Source organism: Panthera uncia (genome assembly GCF_023721935.1).
Source record: "Panthera uncia isolate 11264 chromosome C1 unlocalized genomic scaffold, Puncia_PCG_1.0 HiC_scaffold_4, whole genome shotgun sequence".
Taxonomy (NCBI): Eukaryota; Metazoa; Chordata; class Mammalia; order Carnivora; family Felidae; genus Panthera; species Panthera uncia.
Genome location: NW_026057585.1, coordinates 45,990,838 through 46,010,336, shown reverse-complemented (window position 1 = coordinate 46,010,336; position 19,499 = coordinate 45,990,838). Strand labels below are relative to the sequence as shown.

General features: G+C 34.5%; 1 protein-coding gene and 1 pseudogene across 1 annotated transcript in view; one reads left to right on the top strand and one right to left on the bottom strand.

Annotated features, from left to right (window-relative positions):
• Positions 1-19,499, bottom strand: part of NEGR1 (neuronal growth regulator 1) — an 841,086-nt gene that overhangs the window by 658,883 nt on the left and 162,704 nt on the right. The gene's annotated exons all lie outside the window — the stretch shown is intronic.
• LOC125913317 (40S ribosomal protein S7-like) lies at positions 3,430-16,615 on the top strand (annotated as a pseudogene).

Here is a 19,499-nt window from a genome sequence, read left to right as displayed (position 1 = left end):
TGAAAAAAAAATTAAAAAAAAAAAAGAATATAAAATAATATACAGCATAGTTCTAAAAGAAGTGTTTTACTAACAGGCAGTATTTACATAATAAATCATCCAGGATATCTTTTAAAATACAGATATTGAATCATTAGGCCTAGAGTGAAGTCTAAAATCTACATTTATAACAAGATCCTAAAACATGCCCCTGCTTTTGTTCCATGGACCTTACTATGTGCAGTAAGGGCATGGAGTTGAAGAGGACCGACTCTGGAGTCAGACTGGAACCACCAGCTACCACTTATAATCATTTGAATTTGAGAAATTTAGTAAATCTTTCTGGGCCCAAATGTAAACTGGGGATAGGAACATGTCTATCTTTTAATGGTTGGCAGGTTAAATGAGTTAATAGATACAAAATGCTTAAAATAGTGTCTTATTCATAATAAGCACGTTAATTTTTAGCTTTTATTTTTTAAATCTTTTTTAATGTTTATTATTTATTTTTGAGAGAGAGAGAGAGACAGAGCATGAGCAGGGGAGGGGCAGAGAGAGGGAGACACATAATCTGAAGCAGGCTCCCGCCTCCGAGCTGTCAGCACAGAGCCCGACGAAGGGCCTGAACTCATGAACCGTGAGATCATGACCTGAGCTAAAGTCAGATGCTCAACCAACTGAGCCACCCAGGCACCCCTAAGTTTTAGCTTTTAATATTAGACCAAAAATTTACTTATCATTAGAAAATTAATTAGTAATTTTTAAGCATGATTTCAAAGGATAATTCATATAAAGTAACAAATAATAAATGCTATATTTGAAGCCACAAATTCTACAAGAAAAAAAAGTGAATAATTTTTAAATTAGTAGAATAAAAAAGTTTTCTTCTTTATGAAATGCTGTTTGCCTCCTAGCTCAAACGACATATTCTTAGTGCTTACATCACTCCTCATCAGTTATAATATCAATAACTTCTAGCTAAGTCTCTCTTTTTTTTCCCCTTTATTCCCATTTCATTACTTATAGCCAATGTCCACTTGGGGCACTTTAAATAGTTTCCTGTCCTGAAGACAGAAAATTAAATTATAGACTATTAAATAAATATATGTAACTAATTAGTCTAATGACTAATTTCATATTTGGTTGAGATAGAAATTCTGAATTATACCTAACTTCGGGGATTTGTGGTTGGACATTCTCCTAATTTCTTAAATAGAAAAATGATTACTATTATATTTTATGAACCTTTTAATCATGTAAGTGGTCAAATTGGAAATTAATGCCAGAAGTTAGGGATTCGCCAGATGACCAACAGCTTACCATTAGATTTTAACCTCTATTAAAAAGTTGGATGAAAATGTAAAATCACTCCTGACTGCTCCAAATAACTATCTAGAATTTTCATATGAAGAGGATAGTTGTATATTTCTTTCTTTAAATATATGTAGGAGCAGGAGGAGTCCCTAAAGAATTAATCACTTCCCCCAAGATGTTGATGGTGTTACTTGGAGTCCTTTAGGTATATAATCATTATATAATGGAATAACTTAAGGCAAAAAGTTCATCACAGAGTAATTATATATTTGGTGTCGGGAGCCAGAGAAGATAAAAAAAAAAAAAAAAAAAAAGAGGTCTAAAATATTCTAACTTCAGTTCATAGAAGAATTCTCTCTCTCTCTCTCTCTCTCTCTCTCTCTCTCTCTCTCCCTTTTATCCTAAAAAATAAGAGCTCCTGCAATGGAAATAAAGGATAATGTAGTGAGGGTTTATTTTGTAATTAATATGCATGGGAATTTACACAGTTAATTTACATTCACATTTACAGGAATTACCTCTCACCTACATATTGACAGAAGAGGCTCTTTAATTTTATGAGTCCAAGGAATCTATCTAAGTGCCTAATTTTTTTCTCCATTGCCTTTAATTAAAATAACTCCAGGATCATCTACCTGATAATTTGGATAATTTTTTTAACAGGAAGCAAGTTTGCTCACTGAACACATTTGCTAAGCTTGCCTAACGACAACTTTAGATTCATGAAAATTAAAACGAGCACATTCTCAGCGGGCATTAGGCCCAGTCACAGGGAGTCAGAACAGCTGCCTGCTTGGCTTGTCCTTGGGTAAACCAGAGAGCTGTGGGGCTTTGGGTAAGTCATCTAACCCCATAGCCCTAGTTTTCACATCTGAAAAATAAGGGACTCAGCTAATCTCCAAGATGCTATCAAGTTGATATTCCATGAAATGACACAGAACCCTTGAACAATTTTAGGGATGCTGACGCTTCAGCGTCATAAAGATATAATTTTCAACTATGGAGTTTTTTCAAAAAAATGTGCCATTACCTACCTCTGATACACTAGAATATTTAAAATTTATTGAATATTTAAAATGTGTTAGAATCATTTAAAATTTGTTTTATTAAACAAATAAATGTGTTTATTTTAAAAGATAGTTTCAATCAGTAATTTCCATCCATCTAAAAATCTAGAGAAGTTTCACTAGGAATGAGCACAAAGCTACAACCTGCCCCAGTAAAAGATTGTCAGACTTACACGTTTAAAATTGTATTTTCTCATATATATTAAGATATCCATTGTCATAGTTATTATATGTATAATATTTAATGATATTCTATGTTTCCTGTTTAGCAGATTCTGCCTTCCTGTTTTCTTCCTCTACCTGTTCTTTCCTCCCTCTCTCTCTTTTCTCTCCTTTTTTTTCCCTCCTTCCTTCCTTCGTTTCATCCTACATTAGGGCAAGACTCTGAGCTTGATATTTCCAAGAACAGAACAACCCCACTGGAAAGACAGGAATTAATAAACAAATGTAATGATAGACACTGAATTTTCATATTACAATTGCATCTAAGACTCAATGAGAGTACAAAGCAGAGAGGAACCGATTTTGCTTGGGGGTAAGGTAGGGAGGACTCCAGAATCTTTACAAAAGTTTATGTTAGTTCTACAGAATAACCAGACTGATTATATTAGTCAGCTGGGGCTGCCATAAAAAAAAAAAAATAGCCTAGACTAGGTGATCAAGAGAACAGTGATTTATTTTCTCACGGTTTCAGAGCCTGGGAAGTCCAAGATCATGGTACTGGCTGGGAAGGTTTCATTCTAAGGTCTCTTCTCTTGACATGTAGGTGGCTGTCATGTTGCTTTGTGCTCTGTCTCTTTTTATAAGAAAAATAATCCCATCCAATCATAACCCCACCCTTTATAACCTCATTTAACCATAATTACCTCCTTATAGGCGCCATATGCAAATACAATCCCACTGGGGATTAGGGTTTCAACAAACGAATTTGGGAGGACACAAACATTCAGTCCATAACACCAACGAAGAAAAAAGTGAATTTTGTATCAGTTTAAGTAAGTGACAGAGGGGTGAGGGCTCTGTGTTCTGGGTAATGCAAACAGTTCAGTACAATTAGGGTATTGGAAGCATGTCTGGAAGTGTCAGGAAAAAGTCAGGGAAAGGGAAGACTAGTCTGAAATGTCCTCCTCAGTGGACGGGCATCCAGCTACACAGTGAGGCATGAGACCAACTATGTTATGATCCTTGGCAAAGGATCAGTCTGGTCCATATCCGATCTCTACCAAGCAGTGAAAAGGCTTTCTGACTCGATGTCTACTTCTGCTTGTTAAAAACACACTGTGGGGTAAACTTGTGGCTAAACCAAAAATTTATCTACTTACTATATATCGAGGTGTTTTATTCTTCTGAAAGAAACATGCTTTAAAAACCATGTTGTCATACATTTTAATTTATCTAGTAAAGTTTCATGGAATACAGAGGGCATAATCGACAAGTGAATTGCAATTACGCTTTTTCTCATCTCCAATCCATAATGAACACATTAGAGATGAACTCTTCTTTGTTATAGTACAGTGTACAATTTCCTCAAATTCTTATCATGACTGGTGAGTCTTTAATTTTACTTTGGATATTGTGAAAGCCTTGTACATACTACAAAAGTTTCTTAAAATGAGAGACTCAAATGTTAAAGCAAAAAGTAAAACATTTTAGGAATATGAGTGTACCAATTTCACATTATATATCTCCTCAGTGAACTCTGTCTTTGGCTTCTGGCTCTGTAAATTTGGGGAAGAAAATATTTGCAAGTCATATTAACACTCATAGGTTGTCTACAAATGTGTAAAAGGAAGATTATTCTGTAACCATTATGTATTTGTGATGTCAGGGGTTTATTATTCCAAATGCAAACTATATTTACATATCAAAACCTCATGAGATATGAGAATATTCTAACACTGCATTATGTTGGCAACATACTTTTCTACCTAGAAAAATGTTTGTAAAATAGCAAGGCTCATTTAGGCCATTACTTATAAATCAGTATTTTACTAAACCACAGCTTGGTTAGATCAAGTTTATCAATCTTGTCACTAAATATCCTCAACATAATGTTCTGATTTCTTAATGAGCTCCTTGCAATAGAAAAGGTTAGATAATTAGCATGCTGTTGTTCAACCGCATCAATTCTAGCATTTCTAGGAAGATAAACATCTAGCTTCAAAACAGAAAGAAAATCACAGAAGTGATTGATTCATCTTTTTTTAAAGAATTGAATGATAGAGTAAGTTTTGTAGAATTTGTTGCTTAAAAGTCAGTAACAATAAGGCATCCAAGTATAATATTTTTTTTATTTCTTTCCTCCATTTTTCTTACTATAATAACTAATAGTGTCACTTCTCACTTACATAAAAGATCAGACGTGGCCTTCTATAAAATAGTGTCAGTTTGATACTCTTCTGGTGCTTAAAATAGGAAACTGACTGAAACCAAAAAATAAGCTCACAAACAAATCCATGATTACAAAGTATGAACATTGTTATGAAAGGAAGTATCAGAATCATGTTGTAAGAGAAAGTGAGAGGACATTAATTTATATGTGGTGGGGGATTGTGGAGAAGTCTAAGATTTCAGGGATTAGCAGGCATTAGCTAGGGAAAGAGCAGGAAAGAGTATGCCAGACAGAAGGAATAAGTTGTGCAAAGGCCCTGAGCTGAGTCAGAAATGAGGTTCCTGCTCTTTCTATCTCAATGAAACATTTAATGACTACAGATGCTTCACACAGGCTGTAAGTTTTCATGTGAATTGGCAGTAACTGGACTGATTAATTATGAAGCTCAATTTTCATTATGAAAGCATGTTGTGACCCTCATCTACAACAACTAAAAGCCCCAGACAATATTTATTAGGCTGGCATCACAATTATTCTGTCTGGGTGGTTTGCTGTTTGTTTGTCGGTAATACGAATTTTAAGAAAGGAGGGGCTGGTGTGATGCTGTTGCCACGGTAAGAAAGAAAGAAAGGCCATTACCCTGGAGCAAAAGCCAAATCGAATCAAAGGCTGACTTTTCTAAATGATAATTAAGTTGTCTAGCTCTACATTTATAGCTACAGAATACTTTATTTCTGAAATTCCTCCAGAAAAAAAAAAAAAAGTAGCTTGCCATTGAGACTTTGAAATTCACTAGCTATTTTCTAATCCCATTTCCTCATTTTAAAAAATTGCTTCTGAAACTAATCTTTAATAACCCATTAAAACATAAATATATATATTTAGTATCGGCACTCAATCTTGGAGCTACTCTGACACAGAAACTCAGCACTCTGGCACAAGAAACAAGACTCCTGCCTAAACAAACTCAGTCAATGCTTCCTCCTAGCTGCATCCTCACCTTTCTTGTAAAATATCCTTATGAGCCTTTACTTGTGTGTGGTTTTAGTTAAGTGCCTAACACACTCCAGGGACTTAGTTATCTCATTATTTTAGCATCTGTTCCTTCTCTTCCCTCTCTTGCCCTACCAAAACCAAATAAGGTTCTCCTGCAGCCTTCATATACATACAATACACACACATATCTACTATGGAGTTCAAGCTATTGTACTAAGAAATTAACCCTAGGTACTACCCTTCCTGATACAGAATCTATACCTCTCACTCAGGTGTTTTTCCCCTACTTTCACTACAGATCTGTTTCCATGAAATGACTCAATAATTATTCAAATTCATTCACTGTATTAATGTTCTCAGTATTTTTACATTATTAAAAACCATAATGGGCGTCTTCTAAAAAAGGATTTAGAATTATTATATTTCTCTTGTGAGCATGCTTAAACATTTAAAAAGTAATAAACCAAATAAACCATATAGTCCAATTATTCCATAATAATGTCTCCATAGAAATTACTAATCTCATCAACTATAACTTTGAAAGGTACCAGTGTTTAAAGAAAGTTAATGTTAGAAAAGATATCAATAATAGGGAATACAAACATTTGTAATCATACAGAGTAGAACAAAAGTGATATAAGTAAACTGATGAAATTAGCAAATATTGGATTTACACACCTTAAAAATATTATAATTCACAGCTAGTGCATCACAACTTCCAAAAGGTCATTTACTAACATCATATAACTTCATTTCGTGAGTTCTCCTTTCAATACAGCAAATTCCAATATTTTCCCAACCACCAGAATATACAAAAGAAACTATTCTACCTATGGCAATGCATGAAAGCTAAAAAGTACAACTTAAAAATAATGAAATTGTATTATCTAATATGAAGATGAAATGCAAGAATATCTAATTATTCAAGCTTCTCTTTTTATATTACCTATAGAAATCTCCATTAAAATTCACATTTTAGAATACACACATAGATTAATTGTTACTTTGGATTAAAATACTACCTCAGATAATTCAATAATAATTCATATGTTTATTTTGCACTCAATCACAAACATTATTTGGAAATCTAAAAGAAAACCTATTATCCACTAAGAGAGCATAGTCATATTTTCCTTATCAATAATTTCCTGTTTGGTATTTTTTATAAGAGTGTAAATCTTTTACTGTAGGAATCAACCAAAGATTTAGGAACACTTCTGCTAATTGATTATGGTAAGTTTTCCTTGAATGCTTTATCTTAAGGAATGAATCTCCAATCCCCTACTTACCCTTTGTAATGAAAATCCCTGTTTAGATCGAGTTCTATTTTTTTTTTTGTTTTTTCTTTTTTTGTGAGTGCCAAGTTCATCATACTGGCTACATTTCTCAAAATCAAGGCATATCCCTCCTGCTGTCTTATACCATGCTTTTTGTTTATTTTTTGGTTTTGTTTTTAAAATATTAAAAGAAACCATTAGCTACTGTATGTAATTGTGATTTCAATCCTTTCCTGAACAAGTATTTAATATATCATAAAATTTTGGAATCCACAGACTCCAAAACTGCTGCCATTTTGATAGCAAGTCTTAACCCAAGCCAATCTCAGTTGAATGCCCATTAGGGTTTATTTGTAAGGGACACAGAACTGCTCATCTTTCCAAGCTAGCTATTACAATGGCTATTTTCCTTCTAATTCTCCCTTCTACCTTTTATTGTCTGCTTCCTCTGCTCCCACATTTACTTTTAATAACCAAAGTAATGGATTAGAAATTTCATTTTCTCTAAGCTGTGATCTAAAGTATGTGTTTCTTAAAGTATGACTAAGCATCTTGCTAAGACTTTCACAAGGCTAAACCCAGTTTGTAGTACTTTCTTCTCTCTGTGGATCACATTTCTTTACACTTCAAATACTAGTCTTATATGATCAATTTTCCAATTAAGCTTGAAAAAACACCAAATAATTAGAAATGATGTTTGATGTTTCAAGGTGAACCTGAACTTCATTTCATTTTAAATGTTCTCAAAAAAGCATGGGCTTCATTTATTCCAGTCCTTGGTTTATGGAGACCCCAGACCTTAAGTAAACAGAAATTGAGCAGATAATAAAGCAAAGGATTATTTCAAATTATTTCACTCTATAAAAAACTTTATTATGGAATCTAGCTATGTGAATAATTGGTTGAATTAATTAGACAAGTCAGTGGAATTTGGTTTGACTCATTTAAAAGTTAGCTGTCAAATTTTGCCCAACTTTGTCTTATTTTCACATTAAAAGGAGTCAAAACAAATATAACCTAATATAATATTCAATATTAAAATAGTTTGTAATAAAGATCAAAGACTCATAAATATCCTATTAATTACATTTTCTGACATTTTTATGGTCTAATTCACTTAAGCAAGTACATTCATATGTAAAAGGTGTATCTTCAAAAACTCCATAATACGGTAGTCACACATATCTGTGGGGGATACATTCCAAGACCCTAAGGGGATGCTTCAATCTGCAGATAGTACCGAAACCTACGTATACTATGTTTTTTTCTATACATACATACCTATGATAAAGTTTAGTTTATAAGTTACCACAGGAAGAGACTGACAATTATAACAATTTACTGTAATAAAAGTTATGTGAAGGTGTTCTCTCTCTCAAAATATCTCACTGTCCTGTACTCACCTTTCTTCTTGTGATGATGTGAAATGATAAAATGCCTCCATGAGGAGATGAAATGTGGTGCACGGTGCTGCCAGGCATGGTGATGATGCAGTAGCGTTAGGCTACTATTGACCTTCTGACACTAACGTCAGGAGGGTCATCTACTTCTGGTTGACGGCAGGAACTAAAACCTTTGGAAAGCAAAACCACTAATAAAGGGGAACTACTGTACTAGGTCAAATATTTGAGACTTATTTTAAATTTTTAGGTAAAATAAAATTCTATAAAGTCTTGCCTGGATTGTTTAGTTTTAATTTTTATTTTCTCTGAAAGTTTTACTGACTTTTGAGAGGTGGTACTTTGTTTTATTTTTCAGCTTTATTGAAGTATAATTGACAAATTTTTAATTAATTTAAAGTGTACAATGTGATGATTTGATATACATTGTATAAGGATTCCCACAATTGAGTTAATTAACACATCCATCACCTGAGAGGTCATATTTTATAAGGGTTAAGAGTTAAAAATTCTTAGACTGGGTTTGAAATCCACCATCATCACCCTCACCACCCACTAGCTAACAGATATTTGGAAGTTATCCAACCCATTTGTCTCAGTAAGGTGAGAGTTATAACACTACCTCTCTTTCTTAGGGTTGCTGTGAGGACTAACTGAGCAAAAATGAAAAAAAAGCTGTATGTTTGATATCCACACAAGTATCATACAAGTGCTAATGGTCAAACTATCCAGATTATTTAATAATATAGATTGCCAAGGGAAGAGCACCAAACTTTCTCTGCCCTGCCTCATTATTTTCCTCTATGGCACAGACCTCTGATGCTTCCAGGGTTCAGTTTAACCCATCAATTTCCTTTTCAAAGATATCTTAAATGGCTTCATAGAAAAAAAAGAGGTCAACTAGGCCTTGATTGAGTTCAAAAACTTTAACCACCAAAGAGAAATTGTGTACTATTTTCTTTTGCACCCAAAGTTTTCCCATTTCATGCTTTACAAAAGGTCTAGAAAGTGGGGAGAATCTTACATGCTTTGGTTCAGAGATAACAGGAGTTTCAGACTATTTCACTAGTACTAGAGAATGCCTTGACTAAAAGGGTCATGAATTTGAACAAGCTACTTTGCATTGAATATTGACCTTATGAGTTGACCCATTCTTAGTCCTAGCCTCCAAACTCTGATTATACTCCTTCTCTTAGTATTTGTCTGTGTTGTAGAGTCAAATGTGACTTCCAGAGTTTAAATGCTGCTGCACAGCAACTGTCTTGTAAAATGGTAGATGAGTTAATCTTTTAACAAGAAGAACAAAAATGTGGAATACTTACTTTCAAAAAATCTATCTATGACCATGACACATCAAACAGATATGTAGACCTGGGTTGATCATATCTCTAGACCATAATGGTTTATTGTTCAGTTTAGGCTGAAGAGTGGCCAAGAAGAAGGACGGAGAACTGAAACGATACAATCCACTGCTCCTGTGGGAAACACTGTTAGAAACAGTCATACTCTTCTGGCCTATGTTCAACAGTACAGAGGACAGGCCTACTTTTCTTTCCCTCTGCTATATACTGGGGCCAGTTTAAAAATCATACATTCTGGCTCCATAAATACTTATTTCTAAGAGATAAAACAGATTGCTCATAAGAATTACTTCCAGACTTTTCTGTGCACACCAATCTAAAGCTATTCACCTCATAATTCTGCCCGATTCCAACCAATTATATATTTTGCAAGACCTATCTTCAAATCACCCAGTGCAGACACTAAAACCTTAAATAACCTTTTCTGATTTTCCTCTTTGGAGTATCTACTAAGAACCTATGGAAGCAATATTCTCCTTTACTAAATTAAATCTATTTGTCTTAGCACTGCTTGATCAGCAAGTTTTTCTAGTAGCTTTTGGGAAGTCTACAATGATACCTAACAATAACAGATAAATTGCAAGTAAAACAGAGAGTTATATCAGAAGATTTATTCTGATTGTGGCTCATTACAAGTCACAGGATAACTTTTTTCTTTCTCCTCTGCCAACCTAACATGTAACCTTCTTTTAGGGCTAAACAATTTTCTCCAAGTTTCACATTTGTGTTAAAATTAAGCTTCTGTGGGTGAAGTAGCCTTTTCCCTTAGAAGTAAACAACAAAAAAATAAACAAATAAAACTAAGTAGAATGAAAATCTCCTGATTTTGACTAAGGTTACTAAAGGATTTCATTTTCAAATTAGTAATGTAAGATTTATAATTTAATCTTATGATTATTTTCAAGTGTTTCAAGTTCTTATTCATCTCAGTAATGTTATCTTTGTTTTTAAAAAAAATATTATTTTCATTAAAGTTTATTCTGAACTAGAAAAATCACAATTATTACAGAATGTCTTTAATTTTATTTTCAATTTTATGTTTTAAAGTTTCATAGGGTATTTTTCAGGAATTTAGGACTATTTTGAACAGTGAACATTCATAGTATTTTTCTATTCCTTGTTATTTCTCACTCTGACAGATTTTAAAATTCTGCATGAGAGCAAAGATGATTTTATTTCACATAATAATTGCTTCCCTAACCTTAAATGCATTGATTATATATGTAAGTATATTTTATTTCTTAAATATGGGGGAGACACTAAAAAATCTATGTCTTGTTCACCACTTAGGAATTGTAAGTTTTGGAGATTGTGATTTTTTTTCTTCTTAAATGGAAAATGTTTCAAGAAAATAAATTAACATATATGTAAACGGATGGTAGCCTTAGACCTGTTGGTTTCCTAGCTGGGTGATATGAAAATATTATAAAACAAATTAAATTATTTACACTCATGAATTTTCTTCTTTAGTGAGGCACATTTAATGACTTACCATTCACACCAGGCCTGTTTAGTAAACTTCCTAAAAACTTTTCTCCACATGGGGCCAATATTTTATTTGTTTTGCACAGTTACTTGGCCCTTCTTCATACACATTATAACTTTTATTTTCTCACCAACTTAATGCTTGCTGCTGTGGTTGGTATCTAAGCTGGTTTACAGATGATAAAATAAAACTTAGATTTTTTTTTTTAAGAATTATTGTTTTTAGGTAATCTCTGCACGCAATATGGGGCTCAGACTCCTAACCCAGAGATTAAGAGTCATATGCTTTATTGACTAAGCCAGCCAGACACCCCTTTGATGTTATTTTTTATATGATACACACAAATTCATTTTCGTATTCTGTCAATAGTTCATAAAATACCTGCGGTTGCTATAACTTTAAGTAAATAAGAAATTTGAACATCTTTCTATAAGCATAATACTCTGGAATTGGATCGTAAGTGGCAAGTGTTCTTATATAATACTATTTGACCATCTAAATATAAATAAAAAGTAAATATATAAATAATGATCTTGGAATTGCCAACATGATATTTAAATACTATGATTCCCAAAATAAAATGATTTAATTTGATTCTACAGGCTAAAATAACTCTTTAAAATACAGTTAAATGTTCTGCCTGATTGATTCTCAGTTTCTAAGGAATAAAGAGACAAGAGTGGAACTGTAGGTCCCAGGCGTGTAACTAGAAACCAAATCAATACTTAATTTTAAAACATCCACAAGGAAAGTTTTAGAAATATAACATAAACTTTCTATACTAGTTCCTGAAGAGAAAAACACATATATGGATGACCTTGCTTTTACTTAAAATTGATTTTATCTCATTCCAATACTTCCTCCTCTTTTATTATTACAATCACACAAAACCATTAACTCATTATATCTCTACTCATAAAAAGGAGCCAGCACAAGGTCTTGTTAACCACATATTCATCCAGTGTGTGCAGAGCTCAAAGTTTGGGTGCCTTTCTAGAACCTAGTCACTTTAGTACACAGTTAAACTGGACTTATTGTGATCACGTTAATTTCAAGGGCAATTTATCGATATGCTCCAGTTGTGGAAGTAGTATGGGCTGGTTTCCATCATCTACACACATAAATAGCGCTGAGTTATCTGTCTATTATTTACAATTATTTGTTGTGTGTTTCATATGATATGGAACTTCATCAGCTGAGGACAAAATAAGTTAAGACTTAGACACTAAATTTTTGCAGTTATATTCATATTGTATGCTTTCATTAGACTGCTCAGGCTGCCACAGCAAAATACTACAGAATGGGTGACTCAAACAACAGAATTTACTTATCTCATGGTTCTAGAGGCTGGAAGTCCATGATCAAGGTGCTAGAAAATTCAGTTTCTAGTGAGAGCTCTCTTCCTGGTTTGCAGAAAACACCTTCTCTATGCGCCCTCAATGGTCTTTCCTGTGTATGCCAACATCATTGGACCAGAGATCCATTCTCATGACTTAACCCAACCCTAATTGCCTCCTGGAGGCCCCGTCTCCAAATACCAGCACACTGGGGGGGGGGGGGTAGAGGTCAGGGCTTCAATAATGAATCTGGGTTAGAGACAATTCATTCCATCACAATACTTAAGCACAACTTATGCACTTGACTCTCCCTCCTCTCCCATAAAACATCTTAAAGAACAAAAATCAGTAGAAAGCATCTGTATGGTTGAGTTTCAACAAAAACAGAAATAAATGAAATAAAAACCTAAGATCCATCAAAATAAAAACTTGCTGAACAATAAACATGGACACTCAAGAATTTTCCAGCAGGGAAAGAAGTATCCAGCTGCAGCAGTTCCTTAGACGTTTATGATAAAATACTTGACATGAAAAAAGTAAAGGAACACTTTTAAAATAATTGCTAACTGGTAAATTTTGAATGTACTAACTGCATCAAACTAAGCTTGGGACTTTAAAATCCAAATTAGTAAATCCCTACTTGTGCTTCAGGGTGAAGTTCTGAAGAAAATAAAATAAGCTCAAGCAGGATTCCAGGGCAGTTTTAAGAATTTTTCATTTTCAAGAAGTAATGAGAAAAGGAAAATATAGATTATTTCTGAAGGCTCAAAGAAAAAGAGATATACTTCATTCAGAATGATGAACAACGTAACTGAAAGCTTTGTTTCAGATTCTTCCAGAAATAGCAAACTGCTTCTTTCAAACAGCAAAGAACTGGCAATGTTGACTATGGCTACAGAAGTAAGGAGACTGAACGCATTCCTAAAGTAAGGATTCATTAAAATAAATGCTAGATGTCATATTAGAAATAGCTAAAATTTTTACAGTTGGTTTTCATTCTCTTTTTGTATTAAGTGATTAACTGAGGTTTAACAACATAAGATGGCTATTTTAAATAGGTGAGGTCTTTACATATGTTTCAAGAACTATCTGTCCATCATTCCTCCATGTCTTATCTATTCCTAAGGTTCACACCGTAACTGCTGTGCTGACCCTGCAACTCTAATAAGCAACATTTGATCCTGACAACAGTCAGGAGAAACAGGCTATCCTAGAGAAAAATAAAGACACATTTAGGTTACTCAACAACTTTCAATCAAGTGTGCCTTACAGAGAATGCTACAGCCAATTCAGGAAAGAAGCATACTTGTAAAAAGTTTTATTAGCATGATGAAAAAATTTTGTGTAAGTAATATGATGAGTTAGATGACATAGTTGGTATTTCAATCTCCCCCTGTCTCCCCACTTTCCCGTTCATACAATTCAATTATGCTCTAAAAAATTCAGAAGCCTTATGGTAAAAAATCTCCATGGTCTTTATGAGTGTGACCTTCAAAATTAAAATGCTAAATTGGAAAAGTGTCAATTTGCATAAGTATTGCAGTCTTGCTATTTTACAAGAAACTCAGCTATAGGCAATATCCTATGCTATAACTGTGACCTTGCACCTATAAAATGGGAGAGAATAGCATTTAAGCTCAATGAACTACTCACATTTGGAAGATACTAAAAACAGCCTAAGTCTGTAAACATGGTAGCTATATAACTTTCTCCTAATGAGGTTGTAACTGAGAAGCTTTTAAAGTAAGGTTTTTTTAGCTGAATCCTTACTAAAGCAAACCGAAGTGTCACATCTCATTATGTAACAAAGAAATAAAATATTATGTACATATACACGTATATATACACATATATGCACACATATACTTTTATATATATATATATATTTCAATATTACGGATATATTTACATTGGCCTATATACTAATTTACCTAATTATTTCTCATTTTATTGCTGAAGCAATAGTACAGACCGTCAAATGAATCCACATCTCAGTAAATACTAGAATAATTTAAAAGGCAAGCCACTTCAGCAGCATACTATATGAAATAATTCATTTTATTTTATTTTTTAAGTTTATTTCTTTTGAGAGAGAGAGAGGGAAGGGCAGAAAGAGAGAGAGAGGGGCGCCTGGGTGGCTCAGTCGGTTAAGCGGCCGACTTCGGCTCAGGTCATGATCTTGCGGTCCGTGAGTTCAAGCCCCGCGTCGGGCTCTGTGCTGACAGCTCAGAGCCTGGAGCCTGTTTCAGATTCTGTGTCTCCCTCTCTCTCTGCTCCTCCCCTGTTCATGCTCTGTCTCTCTCTGTCTCAAAAATAAATAAACGTTAAAAAAAAAAAAAAGAAAGAGAGAGAGAGAGAGAATCCCAAGCAGGCTCCACACTGTTGGTTCAGAGCCCAACATAGGGCTCTATCTGGTGAGCTGAAATCAAAAAGTTGGACACTTAACCAACTGAGCCACACAGGCATACCATGAAATAATTTTTTAAGAAAAAATCTGCTGTTTGCTGAATGGCAACTGCTTTAAACCATAACACAATGAATAGGTTAGGGATAAAGGTATACAACATAAGCAGTAACTCTTTAACCCTTCCTTGTTCTTGTGGACTGTTCACTATTGCTTGCACCCATTTTACCTATTTATCTTTCTTTCTTCCTCTCTTTCTTTTTCTTTCTTTTCTTTTCTTTCTTTCTTTCTTTCTTTCTTTCTTTCTTTCTTTCTTTCTTCCTCTTTTGTCTTCCTATTAAAAGTGCTTTCCTTTAAATATACAACATTACACCATGTATTCTGTTATTTGCTACAGAATGAAATAAAGTTGTGTAAATAGTTCCACTGAACATGGATACTTGCTGTTAAGGTATTAACACTCCATGAGCTTATTTATCACTTTGTATTATGCTCCACTGAGTCTACTTGAATAAACAGCAAATGAAGAAATTTTTAAGACATATGGCCTTCATTTCTTCTTGGGTCCAATCCCCCTTTCCGAATATGGTATATTGACAGAGCATATTTAATGGCTTCACCAAAAAAAAATTCACTGTAGAAGCAAAATACAGATTTTATGTTCTGCTTCCCACCAAATCCTTTATGCTTTATTGATGGAGAAAATCTTCCTCTGCTCATGGATGAAATACTCTGCATGATTCCTGACTTTTCTTCTCACTCATGGATAACACAGTCATGGGTCCCCCTCTCCACTTACTAAGAATGGTAAATCTCATATACTAATCATGAGCTAGATTTGATTTAGTGTTAAGTTGCCAACTTCCTCGATTCAGACCCTGCTTCAAGCTGGAATTTCTACAGTGGGATATGAGAGAGTGATTAGTTTCTCTCTATTTATAGTTTCTCTGGTTTATAGTTTTCATTTTCCTTCCTTTCCTTAAGAACCTTTGACTCAGCTCCAGCAGGGAGGTGCTACCTTAAGAACCTTTGTCTGATTCAGCCCTGGCAGGGAGGTGGATTGTGGAGAGGAGTGACAATGAAATAGGAAACTCTTAGGGGACTATTTTTTTTTAATTTATTTAATGTTTATTAAGTTTTGAGAGAGAGAGAGAGAGAGAGACAAAGACAGAGCAGGAGCAGGGGAGGAGCAGAGAGAGAAGGAGACACAGAATCTGAAGCAATCTGGTCTTTCCAGAAAATCCAAGTCCGGGTAGTGCGTGAGCTGGAGAAAAAGTTCAGTGGGAAGCACGTGGTCTTTATTGCTCAGAGGAGAATTCTGCCTAAGCCAGCTCGAAAAAGCCATAAAAAAATCAGCAAAAGCGTCCCAGAAACTGCACTTTGACCGCCGTGCACGACGCGATCCTGGAGGACTTGGTTTTCCCAAGCGAGATTATGGGCAAGAGAATCCGTGTGAAACTGGACAGCAGCCGGCTCATAAAGGTTCACTTGGATAAAGCACAGCAGAACAATGTGGAACACAAGGTGGAAACCTTCTTGGGTGTCTATAAGAAGCTCACGGGCAAGGATGTTAACTTTGAGTTCCCAGAGTTTCAGTTGTAGACAAAATGATTAAATAAAACATTGACATTAAAAAAAAAAAAGAAAGAAAGAAAGAAAGAGCTGAAACCCATGAACCGCAGATCACTACCTGCACCAAAGCCCCTCCAAGGGACTACTTTTAAGTTAGGTTACCCTCTCTACATCTAGGAGGTGATTATAAGTCAACAGGAAATGATGCTGTAAGGATGAAATTGTAAGTTAATTAAAAAATACATTAAATCAGAAATAGCTTTTAAAAAGGTGATATACTGGTGCATTTGAGTGGCTCAGTCAGTTAAGTGTCTGATTCCTGATTTCAGCTCAGGTAATGATCTTGATCATGACATTCAATGTTGAATGTTTTGAAGATGATGCCTGGGCATATGTGGTGATTATGAAGTCACCATCATTACTTGAGTGGATCCTGAGAAACTTAACAGAAGACCATGGGAAAGGAGAAGGAAAAAAAAAAAGTTAGAGAGGGAGAGAGCCAAACCATAAGAGACTCTGAAACAACCGAGAATAAACTGAGGGTGAGGGTTGATGGGAGGTAGGAGGGAGGGAACGTGGGTGATGGGCATTGAGGAGGGCACCTGTTGGGATGAGCACTGGGTGTTGTATGGAAACTAATTTGACAATAAATTTCATATTAAAAAAAATAGAACAATTTCAAAACAAGGCAGTAGTCTGACTATAAGGAGTGAGTGATAAGAAAACTCTGGCAGAAGACACAGAGTATTTTATTAAGGATATTTAAAGTGAGGGGCACCTGGGTGGCTCAGTTGGTTGAGCGTCCGACTTCAGCTCAGGTCATGATCTCACAGTTTGTGGGTTCGAGCCCCGCATCAGGCTCTGTGCTGACAGCTCAGAGCCTGGAGGCTATCTCTCTCTCTCTCTGCCCCTCCCCTGTCACACTCTGTCTGTGTCTCTCTCAAAAATAAATAAACATTAAAAAAAGGATATTTAAAGTGAAAGAAAAATCAACAGAAAAAGAAAAATAACTTTAGGGACTAGCAGAGTCCCTTAGGATGTGGAAAACTTGAAGATTATTTCTAAGCATGGAGAGGTAAATACAGATACACAGGTAATGATGATAGAAGAGGATTAGGGCATGAATGAAGTTATGGATAGGAAAAAGCAAAGTAGGGGGTTCCTGGGTGGTTCAGTTAGTTCAGCATCTGGCCCTTGTTTTTGGCGGAGGTCATGATCTCACAGTTCATGAGTTCGAGCCCTGCACTGGGCTCTGTGCTGACAGCACAGAGCTTCCATGGGATTCTCTCTCTCTCCCTCTCTCTCTGCCCCTCACCTGTTCTCTCTCTCTCTCTCTCTCATAAATAAATAAATAAACAAATAAATAAACAAACAAACAAACAAACTTATTTAAAAAAAAACAGGAGTAATGATAGAGGTGGATGTTTCATAGGTAAGAAAAGGGGAAGTTCAAATTGAAGGTCTTTAAGTTAGTAGAGAAAATTTCTTTCATAACTGAAAAGAAAGGGTAGTGTTAAGGTTGCTGAGACTAAAAGATTTTTGGAAACGTTGAATGGAAAACAAAATGGAAGATCCATAAAAGATGCCAGATGACTGTGAGAACTTACATACAACTAAGATAAATATAAATTTGTCCTTGAAAAAGTAGGATCTAAACTTAATTTTTGGACAACTTTTCTAAAGTTATTGCATTTGCGTGAAGAAAATGTAAAGGTAAGTACTAGCTAATACACTGAGTTTAAGCTATAAGAAAGCATTAATAGTTAAGTCAGAGATCATTTAAGAAAGGTAACCATAGCATTGAGTCAAAAAGACTCATTACTTACAAATAATATCAGAAACTTACTAGACAAAAGGGACAGGAGTTTGAACTCAGTGCAGATTTGAAAATTCACAGTTAGGTTTCCCCGCTACACTATTCTGTAGGCTGAAAAGCTGAGATGCATTGGAGCACTCCAATTCAATTTGAGAAAGCAGTGACCCAGGCATATGCAATGTGAAAATTTCACTGTCCGCTTCCCCAAAGTTCTTTGCTTATAGGCATGCCTCATTATGTAGGAAAAGTTCAGTAGATATTGCTAACTATGTTAGTTTAAGTTACTCATATTAAATTTCAGATGTTCGTTCTCAATCCCAACTATGAAATAGGGAAGCTGGAAAAGAAAAAAAAATGGGCTTGAATAATAAGGTTTTGATTTCTAGGATGATTGGATTTAGACTCTAAAATGACAGGTTATAAATTTCTTCCCATTGCTTTGAATGGAAAACTAAAATAAAAATATGACTAAGGAAGACAGCAATGCATTTAGAATAAGAAACTCATCAAACTTTTCGACAAAGAAGGATTGAATGACCGAGAGCAATGGTCGTAGAGATTAATTTACTACTTTGAGGTCCTAAATATTGGATAAATCTTTAGACACAATTGTGAATGAAGTATCTATTAGGATTCAGTATTATCGGTGTTCCCTCTCTATCAAAATCAAAAGTGTCATTAAAGTATAGCTATAAATACAGGTTTGGATATATGAAATTTTCTTGTTTCCTGTCATGGTAAGAGATATTCAGCTGCTTTGTAACAACCTAGGAAAATTCAAATTATAAAAGGTTCAAGCTTGATTTATACTGCTTCTTCAATAAACCATTTTTTCAGATAAGAAAATTTCTCTTCTTACTAAGTCTATATACAATGATTTGAATCAAATATCATTAAGGTGGGAATAATCACACATCTTAAAAGCTGGTTACAATGAATCATCTGATTGAAGAACTACTTTGCAATATCATAGGAAGGAAATTAACTTACATTAAGAATATTATAAATTGTATTACATGAAATTACCACACTAAAGATTTGTGAAACCATACTTATAAATAGAATGATCTACTCCAAAAAATTATGTCTTACATATATTTTAGCAAATCTAACCACTAGAAAACAAGGCTTTGCTTTGGGAAACAAAACAAAGCAAGA